Below are 21,439 nucleotides of genomic sequence, written 5' to 3' on the forward strand. Positions count from 1 at the left end.
TACCAGGGTGGATAGATTCACCTTTGGGCCCCATTGCTGGGCCGCTCTCCCTCCACCTTCTGTTGCCCATAATACCTTTCAACCCCCAAGCGGGCCTCAGCTCCGACCTTAGGACTCAACCATCCACTGCACACATGCCCATTTGTCTTCTGAAGAGCCTCTTCAGTAGGATTCCAGATGGTTCTCACATACCTCTCTTTACCAAAGTCTGGTTACACACAGTTCGCCCTCCACACTCCCAACACTCCTCTGTTATCCTGCTGCTCCCAGAGCTTTAGCTTTTTGGCCTGAAGTTGGGCAACAGTCTTTTGTTTCTCTCAACCACATGGAACACATTTCTTCATCATACGGAAGCCCCTCCTTGGTAAAGAGTAAGAAACGTAGTAATCTCTGACACCTGGGCATGGGAAGGGGGCGTTCAGAGTGAGGGAACAAAACTCCTCAAAGAAATCTCTTCATAAACCCAGATCCTACCCTTTTATAGTCTCCACATAGGTAAGAGGATTGAGGACTAATGGAACCTCTTGCAAATGGTGATCTCGCTTTGGAATTTTAGTCTGTTAGATTGTGATGTTTGGTTAAAACTTCTTTTTTACATCCTTTGCAACAGTGATGGAGCTATCCTTACAAGGAATGCTTATACCTGCTAAAAATGTCATTTTCTCTGAATCATTACATATATATATGAATCTTTTTGAAAAAGAGTTCAGAGTTCTTGGGAAAATTCTCAGTGGTGTTTCCATAAAGTTTAAGAATCACTTCAATAGAAGATTTTTATTTCTAGAATAACTTTAAATTAACATCTAATTCAATTTATAAGTAAATATTGTTATCTAATTAGACAATTAAGTGCAGAGAACGTAATGCCAAAACAATCAGAACCACTCAAGTGGTTTAACCTGATCTTCCTCCAAATTCTGACTTTTTACAGTAGCATAAAATGGAAGTGACATGGTAATTATGCCCTTCTCCTTAATGTGCTTTCCTGGGCATATACCCAAAATATCCCATTCTATACCCTTCCTCCTCTCTTCCAACACTTCCCTTCTTTCCCACATTCCCATATTCCATTTGAATTGGTCCTGACCTAAACCTCAGTCAGCCTGTAAAGTGAGCAAAGTGTAGGGGCTTCGGGAAAGCTGGGATGGGCAACATCAATGATTTTCATGGGAAGTGACTTCCATGTGATCTCTGGTCCACATTTCATACATCACACTATGACAATGACCTTGAGAAATACAAAAAGGAAAAAAATATATACTGACTCTGGGACCAATTTCTCAGTGAGAAAAATGAAAGATCAGTGTTCACCTAACTGTGACCAACAAAATGAAATAGGCTTGAAAGGTGAGAGCACTGGCCTCAGCTTTCTATTTGTCCTCAAGCTCTTTCTGTAGACATCATGTGACACTCTTCCTTTGGAATTTGCCCTTTTGTTTAATGAACACACCAAACTATGCTTTATTCCTAGAAACAAAAACTTCCATGTTTCTGTACCTCTCCCCCACTTAGTAATAGTGATGATTTATTGTTATGATAACTACGTCTGGTTTAACATCTAACGCTGTTCTAACTATTTTTGTGGTGCTCATTTTATACATGAGAAGTAAGCTCAGAAAGAACTTTCTGAAGAAATGTGAGCTAAGAAGAGGGCAAAACTGAGACCTGACTTCCACATTGGTGTTCTTCCTCCTCTGTCCACCACCCCACAAACATCTCCCCTCTGGCCCTCAAACATTTGAAACATTCAGGAAACATTTGCACATTTTAAAGCTTAAATTAAGCTTTAAAAAGGGAAAACACAAGTGCACTGAAGCCCAGGAATAAATCTTCAGTGTTTTAGAACACTATATACAGATTTTACAAAGATGGACAGCCTATTTTTGTCTTTCATCTATTATGAAGTTTTCCTCTCATATTATAACACCAAAATAATGTGTCTAATCCTATGTCTAGGAAATGGAAGGAATTATCACTCATTGGTCTCTTCCTATATATAGGAACTATGAAAGGAGTCAAACAGGAAAATCACTATTAGAATCGGGAGTAGAATTAAGGGCGCCTGGGTGGTTCAGTGGGTTGAGCCACTGCCTTGGGCTGGGGTCATGATCTCAGGGTCCTGGGATCGAGTCCCGCATAGGGCTCTCTGCTAGGCAGGGAGCCTGCTTCCCTCTCTCTCTCTGCCTACCTCTCCATCTACTTGTGATCTCTCTCTGTCAAATAAGTAAATAAAATCTTTAAAAAAAAAAAAAGGAGTAGAATTAAATTATAATGATATCAATGTCAAATTAATACTCTCTTCATAGAGGTAGAGAAGTATTATTTTAATCCTGAAAAACAATTCTCTCAAAATTTATTTCTCACCAGATTTCTAGGAATTGGCATATTGTGGTTAACAAAATATAAAATTTTCTTTCTTAAAATATGCAACGATAGTAATTACCTACAGAAAGGCGCCCACGTAATTTTCAAACCACTTTTAAAATATCATGAAATATCATGTAGCTTTTCCCATGTAATTTAAAGCGCCGAAATAGAACAGATACTGCAAAATTACTTTTAACCACTAGAGGGCAAAAAACGCTCCGCATTTGTACTTAACCAATTTTTTTTTTTTTTTTTTTTTTTAAGATTTTATTTATTTGAGAGAGAGAGAGCAGGAGACAGCGCACGAGAGCAGGGTGAAGGTAGAGGGAGAAGCAGAGCAGGCTCCCACCGAGCAGGGAGCCCAATGCCGGGCTCGATCCTGGGATTCTGCTATCCTGACTTGAGCAGAAGGCAGACATTTAACAGACTAAGACACCTAGGCACCCCTGTACTTAACCAATTTTAAATTATGACACCCAAAACATCAATAACCACCCCCATTACCAAAAAAGTCTTTAAGATCCTCTTGTTTTATACTGTACAGTATACCGTAAACTTAAGACTTAGTTAACAACTTAAAATTTTTAAACCTAATGTACAATCACCTCAATTCAACAGTTTTTAGGAGGCAAAAGTAAACATTTTTGCAGCCTCAGTCTAGCTATGAGTTAAGGATGACTGGCATCAGAGAATTAGTACATCCTTAAGGAAAAGCAGAGTACTTTATCTTTTTTAAAATTTTATTTATTTAATTAATCTCTACACCCACGTGGGGCTGGAGCTCAGGACCCTGAGATCTAGAGTCACAAACCTCTCAAACTGAACTACCCAGGCACCTAGAAAAGCAGAGTACTTATAAAAAAAAAAAAAAAAGAAGAAGAAGAAGAAGAAAAGAAAAACCAGCACCCACTGAGAATCAGCAAAGTTCTATGTTAAAATATCTGTAATGAAATCCAAGGGTTGTATTTATTATAAAATTGAAATAGAATCAGAGGGGGAGACAAATCATGATAGACTGTGGACTCTGAGAAATAAACTCAGGGTTTTGGAGGGAGGGGGTTGGGGGGATGGGGGAGCCTGGTGGTGGGTATTAAGGAGGGCACATATTGCATGGAGCACTGGTATGGTGCATAAACAATGAATCTTGGAACACTGAAAAAAATAAATTAAGATGTTTTTTAAAAAAGAATAAATAAATAAATATGAAAAATAAAATAAAATTGAAATAGTCATTCAAGTCACAAAGTGATCAAAATTAAAATATTTACATTAGACTCTTCTTTTTTAAGATTTTACTTACTTATTTTGAGAGAGAGAAAGAGAGCAAGCAGGGGGAGGAGCAGAGAAAGGGATCCAAGTAGAGTGTGCTAAGACCAGAGCCTGAAACAGGGGCTCGACCCCCTGACCCTCAGATCATGACCTGAGCTGAAATCAAGAGTCTGACACTCAACTGACTGAGGCACCCAGGTGCCCCAGACCCTGTAATCCCTGTATGTACCCTCTTTTACCACAAACCAGCTATAAATCTACTTCTGGCAAAGATGTCTTTAGTCTCCTCTTAATATATCTTTTTGATCTAATTAATGTTTATTTCCCTCTCAATTAAGTCATTTGCATTTCAGTAATTAAAGCATTACTCTGTTTGATTAGAAACCACAACCTCTTCACTTTTTCACTCTCATTAATTAAAATGCATCATGCTAAATAAAGCCATTTGGATTTCAGTCTGGGTGGGTGACATTTTAACAACCGCCCTTTCAACCTTCTCTCTCTGTCAATCTTGGTCATGTCCTACATCATAGGACGGCGAGAGGGCAATGGCCCTCTCCTGATAGGGGAATGGGCAGGCATGGAGCCAGGCAGTATCCATCACTGAAGTCAGCGATTTCTCTGATGCATGAGCCTTTCACTTGCCAATCAAACTGGATAAAGCTTTTACCTTGTAGGGTTATGCATGACCTTACTCGAAACACTAAATCATTTCTGAAGTCTTGTTTCTTACCCTAAGTAAACCTGTTCTCCCCACTTTTCAGGTCTATGAGAACTGTTCGCTCTCATATTAATAAACACAGAAAGTGGTAGAGAAAAGCTGAACGGTAGGACATAAAAAAGTCACTTCTTTTAGACTAATGAAAGCAACCTGCTTCTAAAATCAAGGCTAGTCAGAGAAGACAAAAGCTTCTGTGTTATTACCTATTCTGTGGAAGTTACACATTGGCAAGTTTAAAAGGAACTTCTAACAATTATAGCTGCAGAGTAATTGACCTAACAGAAGCTATGGAAGTGTGTGTGAGCAAAGACTGGATGATAGTTATACATCAGGAATTTCCAAGACATCACTTCTGCATAGACTGTGAAGTTGTACTAATTGACTTCCAAACTTTGAGTCTTCTTTTAAGATTAATTTTATGTTTAGAAAGAAATAGGTGTACAAAATTTAAGAAGTCAAAAGAATTCTGTAGGATTTGTATAGGGTGATTGCATCCAGTTTTCCAGGGATAGTTCTAATTTAGACTTATCCTAGTGTAATTTTAATAGTGCCACCCTCTCACCCATTAAAAAAAAATCATCTAACTGGATGAAAATTACTGTCTCAAATGCAACCTCATCCACTCCCAATTTCTATTTCCCAGGAGCAACTACTTTGAACTTATTTAGGACTCTTCCTATATGGTGTCAGGTTTCTAAACAAACAAACAAATGAACATGATTATACACTTGCTTCATTTAAAAATTACCTCTGAATTCAAAGACAGGAATGAGATGGGAAGGATCATTGACAAACTGTAAAAGATTCCTGGAAGGTACATTGTTCAAAGATTTACTAATCTAAGAATAACTTTTTTCCTGCACACTGTTGGGATTTTATATCCACCCAAATTCTAAACGAGGTATAGGGGTAGGAAAAACAATGTCAGGCCATTTGTGTTCCAAAGCTCCCCAGAGGGCGCCTGGGTGGCTCAGTGGGTTAAGCCGCTGCCTTCAGCTCAGGTCATTATCTCAGGGTCCTGGGATCGAGTCCCGCATCGGGCTCTCTGCTCAGCAGGGAGCCTGTTTCCTCCTCTCTCTCTCTGCCTGCCTCTCTGCCTACTTGTGATCTCTCTCTGTCAAATAAATAAATAAAATCTTTAAAAAAAAAAATTAAAAAAAAAAAAAAAGCTCCCCAGAAGGTTAGTTAAGGTTTTTGTCAGGCTGGAGACACAGACAGGCTTCTTCCTCTGCCCAGTCCTGCTTCCTTTCCTCCCTTCCACAGGTGTTGGTCTTTTTTTTCTTTTTTTTTTAAGATTTTATTTATTTATTTGACAGAGAGAGAGAGAGATCACAAATAGGCAAAGAGGCAGGCAAAGACAGAGGGGGAAGCATGCTCCCTGCTGAGCAGAGAGCAGAGAGCCCGATATGGGGCTCGATCCCCAGACCCTGAGATCATGACCTGAGCCAAAGGCTTAACCCACTGAGCCACCAGGCACCCCCACAGGTGTTGGTCTTTAACAAACATCTTGTACCCGAAACTCCCTCTCAGCATCTGCTTCCAGGAAACCTCACCTACAGCAAATAGGTAATGGTTCGATAACTCAAAAGGTGCAAAAAGGGAATATGGTGAACCACCTGCCTCCCTCCACTGAGCTCCAGTCACTAGTTCTCCTTCCCAAGGTCAATCAGTGTAATGTGGCCAGGTTCCTGTGCATATTTCTAGAAATAATTTAAGCATATATAGGAAATGGGTGTCTACACAGATGTATAGACATATATACAATTATTAGAAAATATATCAATTTCTTCCTTTACTAACAAATAGCAGCCTACCCTACGATTGTTCTATACTTTTTTTCCCCTATATTTTTCTTCCCTTCAGATATATCTCAGAGCTTGTTTGAAGACAATAAGTAAAAAGTATCATCACTGTTTTTAATGACTGTATGGTATTGCATTGTATGGATGTAACAGAACTTAGTTGATGGACATTTAGGTTCTATCAAAGCTTTTTCTGCTACATACAGTGCTGTACTATTGGAGCCCTTTGGGTATGCATGTGTGCAGGCAAAACTCCTAGAAAAGGAATTCTTAGGTCAAAATGCTATCCAATCACAATTTTGATAGATGTTGGAAAATTCCATTTATATCATAAATTGCCCTCCAATATATTCCATTTATTGCCTTCCATTTATATTGTACCAATTTGTTATTCCCTCAAAAAATAAATGAGAGGCTATTTCCCCGTATACTTCCTTTATGTGTATCTCAGAATTAATAAAGTCCAGTATAAAATATAAGTAAAAGTAGAAAAGTTAAATGTTTGGATAAAAAATATAGAGGTTCTAATATTTTTTCCATGCCCTATTGGATCACCTTGTGCCATGTTGGTAACACTTCACCCCACTTTGGAATCCAACAGCTTACTAAACGGCAGTTTTCTGAGATCAAGGATCAGATTTTTTCAACTTTGCCTCCCCTATGTCGAACATACAGTAGTGGTTCAATTATCATTTATAGAATAAATGAAGTTGTGGAAAAAAAGAATAAATTTGTATATATACACAGTTTGCTACTGAACAACAGGTTAGGGGCACTAAACTCCCAAGCAGTCAAAAATCTGAGTATAATTTTTTACTCCCCCAAACCTTAACTAATATCAGCCTAGTGTTGATCAGAAGCCTTACAAGTAAACTAAACAATCAGTTAACAGGTACTTCGTTATTTTTATTATATACTGTATTCTTAAAGTAAGCTACATAAAAGAAAGTATTAATAAAACCATAAGAAAAGTACTGTACTGTGAAACATCCATGTGTAAGTGAACCCACACAGTTCAAATCTATGGTGTTCAAGGTCAACTGTAGCATATATTGGTAAAGTGTATGTGTTTGTGTGTGACATTAAAATGTATCACCAGGGACGCCTGGGTGGCTCAGTTGGTTAAGCACCTGCCTTCGGCTCAGGTCATGATCCCAGCGTCCTGGGATGCAGTCCCGCATTGGGCTCCTTGCTCGGCGGGGAGCCTGCTTCTCCCTCTGCCTCTGCCTGCCATTCTGTCTGCCTGTGCTCGCTCTCTCTCCCGCTCTCTGACAAATAAATAAAATCTTAAAAAAAAAAAAAAAAGTATCACCAAAATGCTCAAAATTCTTTTTACCAATTCCATTTTTTACACACACATACACACACAAACACATTTTCTTTATCTATTCATCAATGGACACTTATGTCTTGGTGATTGTAAAAACTCCCGCATGAACATAGGGGTCTAGTTATCTCTTTGAGATCGTGATTTCATTTCCTTTCAATATATATTCAAAACTGGAAATGTTGGATCATATAGTAGTTCTATTTTGAATTTTCTGAGGAAACTCCATACTGTTTTCCACAGTGGCTGCACCAGTTTACATTCCCATCAAAGTGCATGAGGATTCCCTTTTCTCCATTCTCACCAACACATGTTATCTCTTGTCTCTTTGATAATAGCCATTCTAATGGGTATGACGTCATTTCTCACTGTGGTTTTTATTTGCATTCCCCTGATGATTAATGACCTTAACCACTTTTTCACGAACCTTTTGTCCATTTGAATGTGTCCTTTGGAAGAATGTCTATTCAGACCCCTTGCCCATTTTAATCAGATTGTTTGGGGGATTTTTGTTTCTTTTTTTTCTTTTTTTTTTTTCTTTTTCTTTGCTATTGGGCTGTATGAGTTCCTTATATATGTAGACTATTAACCCCTCATCAGATATGTGGTTTGCAAATGTTTTCTACCATTCCACTGGTTGCCTTTTCATTTTCTTGATCATTCCTTTTGCTGTGCAGAAGCTTTTTGGTTTAATGTAGTTCCACTTATTTTTGCTTTTGTTGCTTATGCTTTTGATATCATACCCACAAAATTGTTGCCAGGACCAATGTCAGGGAGTTTTTTCCATGTTCTCTTTTAGGAGTTTTATGGGTTTAGGCTTTAAGTCATTTATCTATTTCAAGTTCATTTTTGTGAGTAGTAAAAGGGTCCAACTTCATTCTTCATGAATTTTCCCAGCACCATTTATTGAAGAGACTATCTTTTCCCATTTAATTGTTTTTGGCTCTTTTGTCAAATATTAGCTGACATATATGCATGGGTTTAATTCTGAGCTTTCAATTCTGTTCTGTTGGTCAATGTGTCTGTTTTTATGCCTATACCATACTGTTTTGATGATTAGCTTTGTAATATAGTTAGAAATCAGAACATGTGATGTCTCCAGCTTTCTTCTTCTCAGAATCACTGTGGCTACTTAGATTCTTTTCAGCTTCCATAAAAATTTTAGGATTGTTTTTTCTATTTCTTTTTAAAATGCCACTGGAATTTTGATAGAAATTGCATTGGCTATGTACATGGCTTTGTAGTATGGACATTTTAACAATAGTAGTTCTTCTAATCCATGAATATGGAATATCTTTCCATTTACCTGTTTGTGTCTTCAATTTTTCATCGTCTCATGGTTTTCATTACATATCTTTCACCTTGTTAGTTAAATTTATTCTTATGTATTTTATTGGTCTTGATGCTTTTGTGAATGTGATAGTTTTATTTCTTTTTAGATAATTTGTTAGTGTATAGAAATTCAAATAATTGTATATGTTGATTTTGCTTCCTGCAACTTTACTAAAGTCATTTATTAGTTCTAACAACTCTTCAGTGGAGTCTTTAACATTTTCTACATATAGAGATCATTTTATTTGTAGATAATTTCTACAGAGATCATTTTACTTCTTCCTTTCTGGTTTGGATTCCTCTTACTTCTTTTTTGTGCTGGTTGTTCTGGCTAGGACTTCCAATACTATGTTGAGTAGAAGTGGTGAGAGTAGGAATCTTGTCTTTTTCCTGAACTCAGAGAAAATATTTTCAACCTTCCAGTACTAAGTACATTAGCTCTAGGATTGTCTTATGTGGCCTTTATTATATTGGGGTATTCTTCTTCTCGATCTAAGTTGTTCAATTTTTATTACGGATTAATGTTGAATATAATCAAATGTTTTTTCTTCACCTATTGAGATTATTATATGATTTCTATCTTTTATTCTGTTAATGTGATATATCACATTTGTTGATTAGTATCTGCTGAACCATTCTTGCATCCCAAGGATGAATCTCACTTGATAAGATACTTTTAATATGCTATGGAACTTAGTTTTGTAGTATTTTGTTGAGAATTTTCACAACTATATCTACCAGGGATATTGGCCTATAATTTTCTTTTCTTGTAATGTCCTTATCAAGCTTTGGTAGCAGGGTAATGCTGGCCTTGTAAAATAAGTTTGAGAGTGTTACCCCTCTTCTATTTTTCTTTTCAAAGAGTTTGAAAAGGACTGGTGTTACTTCTTCTGTAAATTAGCTTCATAGATTTCACCAATGAAACTATCTGGTCCTGGGCTTTTCTGTGTTATGAGGTTTTTGATTACTGATTCAATCTCCTTATTATTGATCTGCTCAGATATTCCATTTCTTTCTGACTCAGTCTTGGTAGGTTGCATGTTTCTAGGAATTTATCCATTTCTTCTAGGTTATACACCTTGTTGGTGTACAATTATTCATTGTAGTTTCTTATATTCCTTAGTATTTCTGTGGTATCAATTATAATGTCTCCTTTTTCATTTATAATTTTATTAACTTGGGTCCTCTCTCTTTTTTCTTGGCTAGTCTAGCTAAAGATTTGTCAATTTTGTTCATCTTTTCAAAGAACCAACTCTTAGTTTTGTTAATCTTTTGTATTGTTCTTCTATTCTCTATTTAGTTTATTTCCACTCTAATGTTTATTATTTCCATCCTCCTGATTACTTTGGGTCTAGTTTGCTCTTTTTCTAATTCTTGAGGAACTAGTTAGGTCGTTCATTTAAGGTTTTCTTTTTTCTTGATGTATGCATCTATCATTATAAACTCTTAGAACTGCTTTTGCTGCATATCCTACATTTTGGTATGCTGTGCTTTCATTTTCATTTACCTCAACATATTTTTTATTTCTTTTTTGTTTCTTTGACCCATTCATTGCTCAGAAGTGTTCTGTTTAATTTTCACTTGTGAATTTTCCAATTTTCTTTCTATTATTTATTTCTAGTTTCATAATATGGTGATCAAAAAAAAAGATAATGATTCAAATTTTTTTAAATACTTCTTTTGTGACCAAATATATGATCCATTCTAGAAAATGTTCCATGTGCATTTAAGAAAAATGTGTATTCTGCTGCTGTTAGATGAATGTTGTTCAAATCACTGTTTCCTTTTTGAGTCTCTGTCTGGATGATCTACTCATTGTTGAGAGAGAGGTATTTAAGTCCCCCACTGTTATTGCATTGTTGTTTATTTCTCCTTTTAGTTCTGTTTGTATTTGCTCTGTGTATTTAGGGGCTTTGATGTTGGTTGCATAAATATTTACAATTGTTGTATCTTCTTGATGAATTGAAATCTTTATCATTTTTATAATGATCTTGTCTCTTTTGACCATTTTTAGCTTAAAGTCCTTTTGTCTAAGTAAAGCTATGCCTGATGTCTTTGGATTATCATTTGCTTGAAGTATCGCTTTCCAGCCCTTCACTCTCCATCCACATGTGCCTTACAGTTAAGTGAATCTCTACTGAGCAGCATATCATTGGGTCTTTTTTTATCCATTCATTCTATGTCTTTAGATTGAAGAATCCAATCCATTTATTTTAAAAGCAATTATTGATAAGCAAGCACTTACTATTGACATTTTGTTTACTTTTTTCTGACTGCTTTGTAGATAGTCTTTCCTGCTTCTTCTCTTGCTGTCTTCCTTTGTTATTTGATGACTTTTTGTGGTAGTATATTTGACTCTTTTATCATAATCTTTTGTGTATCTAATCCAGATTTTCTTTCGTGGTGCCAAGAGATGCACACAAAATACCTTATAATATCCTATTTTAAGCTAATAGCAACTTTGGTAGCTTTACAGAAACCTTACACTTTAATTTCTTCCCCAATCTTATATTTTAGGTTATTGATGATATAATGTACATCTTTTCATATCATGTATCCAGTAACATATTATTGTAGATATGGCTATTTTTAATACGGGTTTTTGAACTTTTAAACAAGAGTTGTAAGTAAATTATGCACCACCATTACAATATTAGAAAATCTGACTTTGACTATGTGTTTACCATTACCAGTGACTTTTACAGATCACTTGTTTTATTATGTTAATTAGCATCCTTTTATTTCAGTGCGAAGAATGCCCTTTGGCATTTCTTGTAAGTCATATCTAGTGGTGATAAACTCGCTCAGCTTTTGTTTCTCAGGGGAAGACTTTCTCTTCCCTTTATAAAGTGCATCTTTGCCAGGTATAGCATTCTTGGCTGACAGTCTTTTTTCTTTCAATATTTTAAACCTATCATACCACTCTCTTCTAGACTGCAAAGTTTCTGTTCAGAACTCTGCTTACGGTATTATGGGGGTACCTATGTATGTGACAACTTATTTTTCCCACTTTCAATATTCTTTGTTCCAAATTTTGACAATTTAATTATAATATTTTAATGTAGCCCTTTATGGGTTCAACCTATTATGGGTTGTTTAAACCTCATGAATCTGGATGCCAATTTCTCTCCCCAAATTTGGGAAGTTTTCAGCCATTATTTCTTTAAAAAGGACTTTCTGGGGGTGTCTCGGTGGCTCAGTCAGTTAACCGTGTGACTCTTAATTTCAGCTCAGGTCATGATCTCAGGGTTGTTACATCAAGCCCTGCTTTGGGCTCCACACTCAGCAGAGTCTGCTTGTCCCTCTCTCTCTTCTCCTCCTCCAATTCACTCTCTTAAATAAAATCTTTAAAAAAAGAGAGAGAGAGAGAGAGAGATTTTCTGTCCCCTTCTCTGTCCATTCTCTTTATGGGATTTCCATTTTACTGTTTCTCTTGATGGTATCTCATAAGTCCCGTGGGCTTTCTTCACTCTTTTCAATTCTTTTTTCTTTTTGCTCCTCTGACTGAATAATTTCAAATACCCACCTTTAGTTCACGGTTTCTTTCTTCTGCTTAGCCTGCATAGTCAAGTATGCTGTTGAAGCTTTCTATTAAATTCTTCAGTTCAGTAATTGCATTCTAGTTCTAGGACTTCTGTTTAGGGTTTCTATGGTTTCTATATTTTTGTTGAACTTCTCATTTTGTTCATGCATTATTCTCCTAATTTTGTTTAACTTTTTGTCTGTCTGTTCTTATAGTTCACTGAATTTCTTCAAAGGATTATTCTGAATTCTTTATCAGACAGTTCATAGATCTCCATTTTTTAAGGGTCAGTTATGGAACCTTTATTAGTTTCCCTTGGTCATGTTTCCCTGATTCTTCATGATCCTTGATTCCCTGCATTAGTATCTACCCATTTGAATAGCAGTCTCTTCTTCAATACTTTACAGGTTCACTTCAGCAGAGAAAGACCTTCACTAATCAGCTCAGGTAGACTGGATGGGTCAGCTGGCACAATCTTTGAGCAAGTGGGCTTGCTCTCAGGATCTCTAGTTGAACGAGGCCATTGCTTATGCTCTGAGGATAGCGGGGATAGAGGGAGGGTGCCACTGGCTGAGCTCCAGGATAAGCCTCCTGGATGAGCTACATGTCAAGCAGAGTTGTTGGATGGGCTCTCTCATGGAGTGGGGCTGTTGGCTGTGCTTCATAGTCAGATGTGGCCCCTAGCTGAGCTCTGCAATCATCTCTGGTCAGGCAAGGTCACAGACAATGTTCCATGGTGGGCGATGCCACTGGTTGAACTCCATAGTCAGACAGGGCTATGGGCTGAGCTCTGCAATTGTTCCTGGTTGGATTGGATCTCAAGACTGTGCTTTCCAACTGGATGCTGCTGCTGACTGGCCTCTGAGTTAAGGTGGGACTGCAGGCTGAGCTTCAGGGTTGGACAGACCTGTTTGGTTCCTATGAATAGGTAAGGCCACAGGCCCTGAAATGGGGCAAGACTACAAGCTATGCTTCATGATTAGGTAGGCTGCTGGCAATGCTCTATGGTCAGAAGGGGCCTCTAGCTCTGTTCTGCACTTTGGTGGAGGTAGAAGGTGTACACTGAGGTCTGACATGATCACCAGCTGGGTTCCCTATTAGGCAATGTGATGGACTGGGTCCAGCAATTGGGTTGGGCTTTAGGCTGGGCTCCACACTGGGCAATAACATAGGCTTGACTCCCTAAGGTCACTCTTTACACTCCCTGGTTATATGGGGTGGGGCCAGAGCTATACTTAATAGTTGGGCAAAACTGCTGACTTAGTTCCCTGCCTGTGCATGGCTGTAGGAGGAAATCTGTGGTTGCCTGGACTTCCTAATCAGGTGGGATTGGAAGCTATATTCAAGAATTGGGTGGGGATGGAAATTTGCTTCCCCGCCTGGGGTGAGGAGGCATAGAACAGACTCAACAGCTGGTAAAGCCTGTTAGCTAGGGACCCAAATCAAGCAAAACGGCCAACCAAGTTCCCTTCCAGACAGGGCCACTGGCTAGGATCTCTGCTTAAGCACCACTGCAAGCAGGAATGTGGTTTGCCAAGTTCAGAGCTTTGGTTCCTATAAGCCTTACCCTCTTCATCTCTATCTATCCCCAATGGTTGAGCCCCACAGATTCTCCCAGCCATCTCTGTGAGGCAAGACCCAAGTGAAGCTGGGGAAGCATCCCACAATGCTCAGAGGCTCGATGTTCATCTGGGACTCTGTATTTTTCCCCACTGGTAAAACCATGGGCCCTGGTGGGACCTCAGTGCCTCCAGGCATGGAGGGGTAATACAATCAGAGTGCAGTCACTCCTTCTACTCTCCTAATGATGTTCTTCTCAATCTCTTTGTGACATGGATGTGCTTCAGCCTCATCCCAGAATTCTGTGATTTTCACAATGTCTTGTCTATGGATAGTTGCTAGTTGGGTCTTCTTATAAAAGGGGACTGAAGTGAAGAGTAGCCTATGTCACTGTATTGATTACGTCACTTTTTCAGTTGTGTTTAATTTAAATAAATGCTGTGGTGCTTTAGATCTCATCTTTTCTTTTTTATTCAACCGTTTTTCTTTCCTGTGTGTGATACAGTATGTATAGTTAGAAAAACAGAAACCAAACTAGGCATTTCAGCAGAGGGAATTTAATGTAGAAAAGTGATGACAGAGATGTACTGAAAGAACAAAACAAGAATAGAAAAAAATAATAATAAAGACAATAGGCTGGGGAAGCAGAGGATAAATTAGGGGTTATCAAACCCTAGAAGTTCATGAATCTTATACTCTGACCTGTGAGGAAGGCTCTCAAACACACAGCAAAATCCAGGCCTAGGATAGTCGCTGGAAGCACAAAAGCTGAACAAAGATTCTGGACACTGAACAGTGCTGGGGACACACTGGAGTTCAGTCCTACGAGGAGACTGAAGGGACTTTGGTGAACATTCTGGCCATTCAGCTAAGGCCCTTTTATAAAGGGACAGTTGGGGCCAAGTTGAAATAGACCCCTTAATAAATCCTAAAACCAAGTCTCATACATGCTGGTAATTTAACTGCCTTCCAGAACAAAACTCAATACTCTTTCAATACCAGTAACATAATCTAAAGGATGATTCCAAAGTACCTTACTTGAAAAAGTGACAGAGGTAAAACCCGAACATAAAGGAAATTTAATGGAGTGACCAACATCAAACCTACCAATGAGTGTGAACTAAAACTGTACCATTATACTATGGGCCAAGTGTTTCTAGGAATCAAAGATTTCCTAGGCACAAAACATATCAAAGAGATTTTTTTTAAGATTTTATTTTTATTTATTTATTTGACAGAGAGAGAGAGGGAACACAAGCAGGGAGAATGGGAGAGGGAGAAGCAGGCTTCCTGCTGAGCAGAGAACCCAATGCAGGGCTCGATCCCAGGACCCTTGGATCATGACCTGAGCTGAGGGCAGACTCTTTATGACTAAGCTACTCAGGCGCCCCTCAAAGAGATTATAAATAGTTCCCCACTACAGTGTAGTATTAATAAATAAACCAAGCTATAAAATATAATAATAAAAAAGGCTTTCCCTATTTTCAAGACTCAACAAGACACAACTGGCTTAATCCAAAGGAAAATATTCAACCCAATTCAAAAGATTTACTCAGCACCTACCTAGGTGTTTCCAGAATTATTCAGTCCACTGGCATTGGTTCCAAGGAGGGAACACCCAAACAATTATTCTTTTCATGAGCATTTAAGTGCCTATTAGGTACTAAGTACTAAAGGTATGCGCTGGGAACCAAAATGAATCAAAAAACACTATTTCTGGGGCGCCTGGGTGGCTCAGCGGGTTAAGCAGCTGCCTTCGGCTCAGGTCATGGACTCGGAGTCCTGGGATCGAGCCCCACGTCAGGCTCTCTGCTCAGCAGGGAGCCTGCTTCCTCCTCTCTCTCTGCCTGCCTCTCTGTCTGCTTGTGATCTCTCTCAGTAAAATCTCTCTCAAATAAATAAATAAAATCTTTAAAAAAAAAAAAAAACACTATTCCTGCTTTTTAGGAACTCCTGTATTATGGAGACAGGTAGACATATAAACCAAAAGGTACTGCAATATAAGTGTTGTAATACAAGAGGCAAGCAGTAAAGGGGAAGACATGAGGGTGCATTTAATTTTCCACAGAGAAGAAAGGAATATCAGGATAGCAGAGAAGAGCATAGCTTTGATGTCCAAACAAACATGGATCATTTTTGTATATGTCAAATGAGAATAGTTTCTACTTCAGAGGGCTGCTGTGGGATTTAAAATTACATACAGCTGCACACACACACACACACACACAATTCTATCATAGCACCTGGCACATAGTATGTGTTAAATAAATTACCATTGCTAAGGTGTGCAAATTATCAATTTATTGGTTCTCCATTCTAAATTCACTCTTCTTTTCCCTGCATTTTGTGGTAATGGACTTGAATCCTGCAAAAGCTTCTCCTTTGCTAGGTGGCAGAATTTTAAGCTTCATCAATAGATGGCACTGGAATGACCCTGCAAGGCAAAGATAACAGTATAAGACACTTCTGTTTCAGGTAATGATCCCCTATTATTATTTTTCATCACCAGAGCCTGTAAGCCACATAGAAGAGTCCCAGCTGTGCCATTAGACCACTCCCTCTCTACCAGCAGCTGTAACCAGCCCATACCCTCCAGGCCACCTCTAAAGGCCAGTTCTGGCCAATTCACATCCTCCAACAAAACCAGACCTCTTCTAGAGAACAGTGCCAATCTATACCTCTAGCAAGTTTTTTCTCCATCTGAAGGCTGTGTATAGCTATGACATGCATATTGTCTTCCAAGAAGTTTAAATCTCCCCTTTCAATAGTGACCCAGCTTCTACTAGTTAATAATCCTTTATATTAAATTTGTCCTGCTCAAATAATGGGTATGGCTTCTGTCCCTCACTGAACCCTGACTCACAGATGTGGTTTACCAAAAACAATGAAGCTTGGTATGAGAAAATGGCAGGGGGGAGGTATGGAGACCAGAAAAAGGCTAAGTTAAGAAACTGCAAAAAGCTCAAAATAATCGAAGGGTAGGCTGCCTGTGGTTAAGAGTTGAGAATGAAAATATTATGAAAAAATTTCTCAGTTAGCCTTCATTCTGTGAGTAATAGGGATGTGTCATAGATTTCAAGCAAGAAACATGTCAGATTTGCATTTTACAAAAATCTCCCAGGTTGTAGTGTAGAGAATGATAGGATGAAGCTAAAACTTGGAGGGAGACAAAGTACAGAACACTGTGACTGATGTCTCCAGAACTCACTAACATTTCCAGTTCCCTCTTTGTCTAGGTACATGGGAACAGGACATATCTCAGGCCACACCATGTAATTTCCTGAGGCCATTGAAATATTTAGAAACTGATGCAAATCACTTATGAGTTAGAAATAGTTAAGAGCTGGTGCTTAATTATCTACACTTCCTTCTTTTTTTTAAGAATTTATTTATTTGACAGAAAGAGATCAAAATTAGGCAGAGAGGCAGGCAGAGGGGGGCACGGGAAGCAGGCTCAGTCACCTGTCTACTTCCGAATAATGTTCACTTCTTCTCCTAGTTTAGTTACAATGCCATCAAAATATTCTGCATCTTAAATAACTACATTGTAAAGTGAACCACTAACAAACATCCTAATTAACATTAAAATATTAAAACATTCTAATATTTTAAAAGATAAGAAAGAAAAAAATCATGTAATATATACAAACATTACATAACAAGTGCTTGGTTATCACTGGACTTGGTGGTTTTAAAGAGCAACTGTTTTATTACCTTGTGCTTCTGTTGGTTGACTGAGATCATATGGGCAGTTCTGCTGGTCTCACCTAGGGCCTCTCATGTGGTTGCAGTCAGATGACAGGTGGGATTGGAGTCATCTCTTCAGATAACAGGGACATCGTAACAACAGGGTCTCTCTCCCTCTTCATGCAATCTTTCCACAGCATCTCTCTAGTAAGGTAGTCAGACTTATTTCATGGTCATTCAGAACTCCCAAAAGCAAATGTTCCAAGAAGGAGAAAATAGAAGTGGCCAGTTCTCTAAAGACCAGGTCTAGAATTGGTACAGCACCACTTCTAGTGCATTCAAGCGGTTAACACAAGTCACAGACCAGCCCATACAAATGAAGGTGGGAAGTACACATGAGCATTAATAATAGGAGCTGTGGTTCACTGGGAGCCATCTTTGGAGCATAGCCCACCTAGACTAGGAAGAAAATATATAGCATAACTACAGTCCTTATTTCCATAATTCTTGAGGCTAGAAGTGCAAGAGTGTTTGCCTCTCAATGCTGCACCTACACATTGGATTATAACTGGTCCCTGGCTCCGTATCCCCAGAGACTGCAGGCACTGGGACAATCAATGACACAGTCTAGGCAATTAGGGATTATTTACTAAGTAAAGATATTTTGTAAATATTTGCATCTATGTCGTTTCAATGACTGTGTAGTCCCTTAGCTACTCAAGGCAAAAAACTCAATTTACTATTAATTAAAGTGTCATTAAACTCATTTGTAAACAGTTTAATTTTAAAGCCAGCAGAATATGTACTTTTAAATTGTCATCCTAGTAAAAAGGATAAATTCATTGGAATCAATGAGATTTTAAGTTTTGCAATTTTTTTAAGTATATTTTAAAGTCTCTGAAAGAGACTTCCCAACCCATCTTCTAGGCAAGGAATAAGGCTCAAACTTTTTCTATTTAAAAAAATACTCATGAGGGGCACCTGGGTGGCTCAGTGGTTTAAAGCCTCTGCTTTCAGCTCAGGTCATGATCCAGGGTCCTGGGATCGAGCCCCGCATTGGGCTCTCTGCTCAGCGGGAAGCCTGCTTCCCCCTCCTTCTTTCTGTCTGCCTCTCTGCCTACTTGTGATCTCTTGTCTGTCAAATAAATAAATAGAAACCTTCAAAAAAAAATACTCATGAGGGTGCCTGCGTGGCTCAGCCACTTAAGCATCCGCCTTCAGCTCAGGTCAAGATCCCAGGGTTCTGGGATGTAGCCCACTTCAGGCTCCCAGGGAGCCTGCTTCTCCCGCTCCCTCTGCCACTCCCCTTGCTTGTGCTCTCTCCCTCTCCCTGTCTTAAACAAGCAAACAAACAAACAAATAAACAAATAAATAAATCTTTATAAAATACTCATGAAATCATGATATCAAAAAGATAACTGTATACCCCATGTCCGCTACAGCATTATTTATAATAGCCAAGACATGGAAACAACCTAAGCATCCATCAACAGATGAATGGATAAAGAAAATGTGGCACATGCACACACACACACACACACACACACACACACACAGGCTATTCAGCCATTAAAAGAAAGAAATCCTGCTTTCACAACAAGGTATATGGATCTTGAGGGCCTTATGCTAAGTAAAATAAGACAGAGAAAGATAAATACTATATGTTCTCACTTATATGTGGAATCAAAACAAACAAACAAACTCGTAGAAAAGGAGATCGGATTTGTAGTTGCCAGAGGCAGGGACTGAGAGGTGAGGGAATCAAGGGAAGGTGGTCAAAAAGTACAAATTTCCAGCTATGAGATAGATAAGTACTGGGATGTAATGCACAACAGATGACTAGAGTTAATGCTCTATGGTATATTTGAAGTTGCTAAGAGAGCAAATCCTAAAAGATTTCATCACAAGGAAAAAAAGTCCTTTTTATAACTAAACATGGTGATAGATGCTAACAACTGAAATTACTGTGATAATTATTTCATAATATACATATGTAGAAGTCATTATGCTATACACCTTAAATTTATATAACGTTATATGTCAATTATATCAAAACTGGGGGGTGGGGGGCACCTGAGTGGCTCAATTGGTTAAGTATCTGCCTTTGGCTCACATCATGATCCCAGAGTCCTGGGATCGAGTCCCATATCAGGCTCCCTACTCATCAGGAAGCCTTCTTCTCCCTCTCCAGCTCCGTTGTGCTTGTGTTCCTTCTCTCTTTCTCTCTCATAAATGAAATCTATTGGGAAAAAAAAAAAAAAGAGGGATGGGAATTTTTTTTTAAATACTCCTGCCAAGAAGTACCAGATATCTCAAAACCTTATTTGGTTCACTACCAAATACCACTTATTTAAAAGTCTCTGCAACAGATTTAAAATAAAGGTTATAGGGGCGCCTGGGTGACTCAGTGGGTTAAGCCGCTGCCTCCGGCTCAGGTCATGATCTCAGGGTCCTGGGATCAAGTCCCGCATCGGGCTCTCTGCTCAGCAGGGAGCCTGCTTCCTTCTCTCTCTCTCTCTCTGCCTGCCTCTCCATCTACTTGTGATTTCTCTCTGTCAAATAAATAAATAAAATCTTAAAAAAAAAATAAAGGTTATAGAGTATAACTAATAATTTACTTTATTTATACTTCCTATATATTATTTCCTTGAAGTTTAAAGGTCTAACTTTAGTGGTTTGGAATTTTTGTCAACCCAGCCACAGTATTCTATGCATATATTTTTTTCAATCCTAAATTTTATTTTCCCACTGGAAGGATTACTGGTCACTCAAAGAATATATTAAGGTAAATGAGGGGACGAAGGAGATCAACCTGTCGGGAGAAGCAGATAAGTGATCTGAGGCTACTGACTCCACTGGTGGTGGTGATACAGCTAAAAAGTCAGTTATTTTGAGCACCCCTCTGTTAAGTGGCTACTTTGTGTTGTTGGGGTCACATATACAACACCTGATGGCTGAGGCTGTATGAGTGCAGTCAAAAAAACCCTAGAACAAGGAGCATGGTCAAGCAGACCCAATCTTAAAATCTTCAAGAACCTTTCAGAAAAGGAAGGATTTCCAAAGAGAATACTTGTTTTATAAAAATCTGACAATGAATTTTTTTTCTTGCCTATATATTTTATTTGGAAATAGCAAAGTTAAAAATAAGTAAATATGTTTTCCTACCCTTTACTCCCATTTGACAGAAAATAAAATTTCAAACCCAGTAGAACCTATAGACTATCACCACATATCCTGGTCAATCAACCCATTGTTGCCCTAACTTCCCTGGTTTCACAACCATTCACATGTGGCCAGTGATGCAGCTTCAGGAATATGCCTGATTAAATCTATTATGCTCAATTATTACCTCCCAGGAAGAATCAAGCCATTAGGAAACAGAATAAAGGTCAAGCACAACAGAAAGGTGGAATATGGAAATTACTGGAAGGCTGGGCACAGGAAAGAAGCTGAGCTGACAGGGAATTTAATGGGAAGGAATTTAAAGGGAAACCCTGAAAACCCCAGAGCAGCAAAAAAGACAATATAAAATTTTAAAAAAGGCTAAGATGGACTTCCACAAGAAGGTTTTTTTTCGGGGACGGGTGTATAAAGGGGGTAAAGATATAAACAAACCACCTAATTCACAACCCTATCTCCAGCAGTATTTACTCTTGCAAGCTTAGTGGAGTTGTGGGAGAGGTGTGGGAACTAAGAAGTTGACCAAGAATACAAAATGACTACTTTGCCTATTCCAATGCACTTTTCTTTCCCTCACATCAGCTAACATTCACCTAGAAGGCACAGCATAAAATGAATACCACTGGTCAGCTGATCTGATCAAAACATTTTAAAAGGGGGCGGGGCGCAAG

The 21,439-nt window shown here is 38.4% G+C and overlaps 1 long non-coding RNA gene across 1 annotated transcript in view; it reads right to left on the bottom strand.

The window, feature by feature from the left end:
• Positions 1-16,180: 16,180 nt before the first annotated feature.
• LOC309845582 overlaps positions 16,181-21,439 on the bottom strand; it is a 56,513-nt gene continuing 51,254 nt past the window's right edge. Inside the window, exons 3-4 of the long non-coding RNA XR_014301351.1 lie at positions 17,616-17,792; positions 16,181-16,335 (exon numbers count right to left, since the gene is read on the bottom strand). This is a non-coding gene — a long non-coding RNA (uncharacterized lncRNA). The remainder of the gene's footprint in view (positions 16,336-17,615; positions 17,793-21,439) is intronic.

This window comes from Mustela nivalis (assembly GCF_964662115.1).
Source record: "Mustela nivalis genome assembly, chromosome: 12".
In the NCBI taxonomy this organism is placed as follows: domain Eukaryota; kingdom Metazoa; phylum Chordata; class Mammalia; order Carnivora; family Mustelidae; genus Mustela; species Mustela nivalis.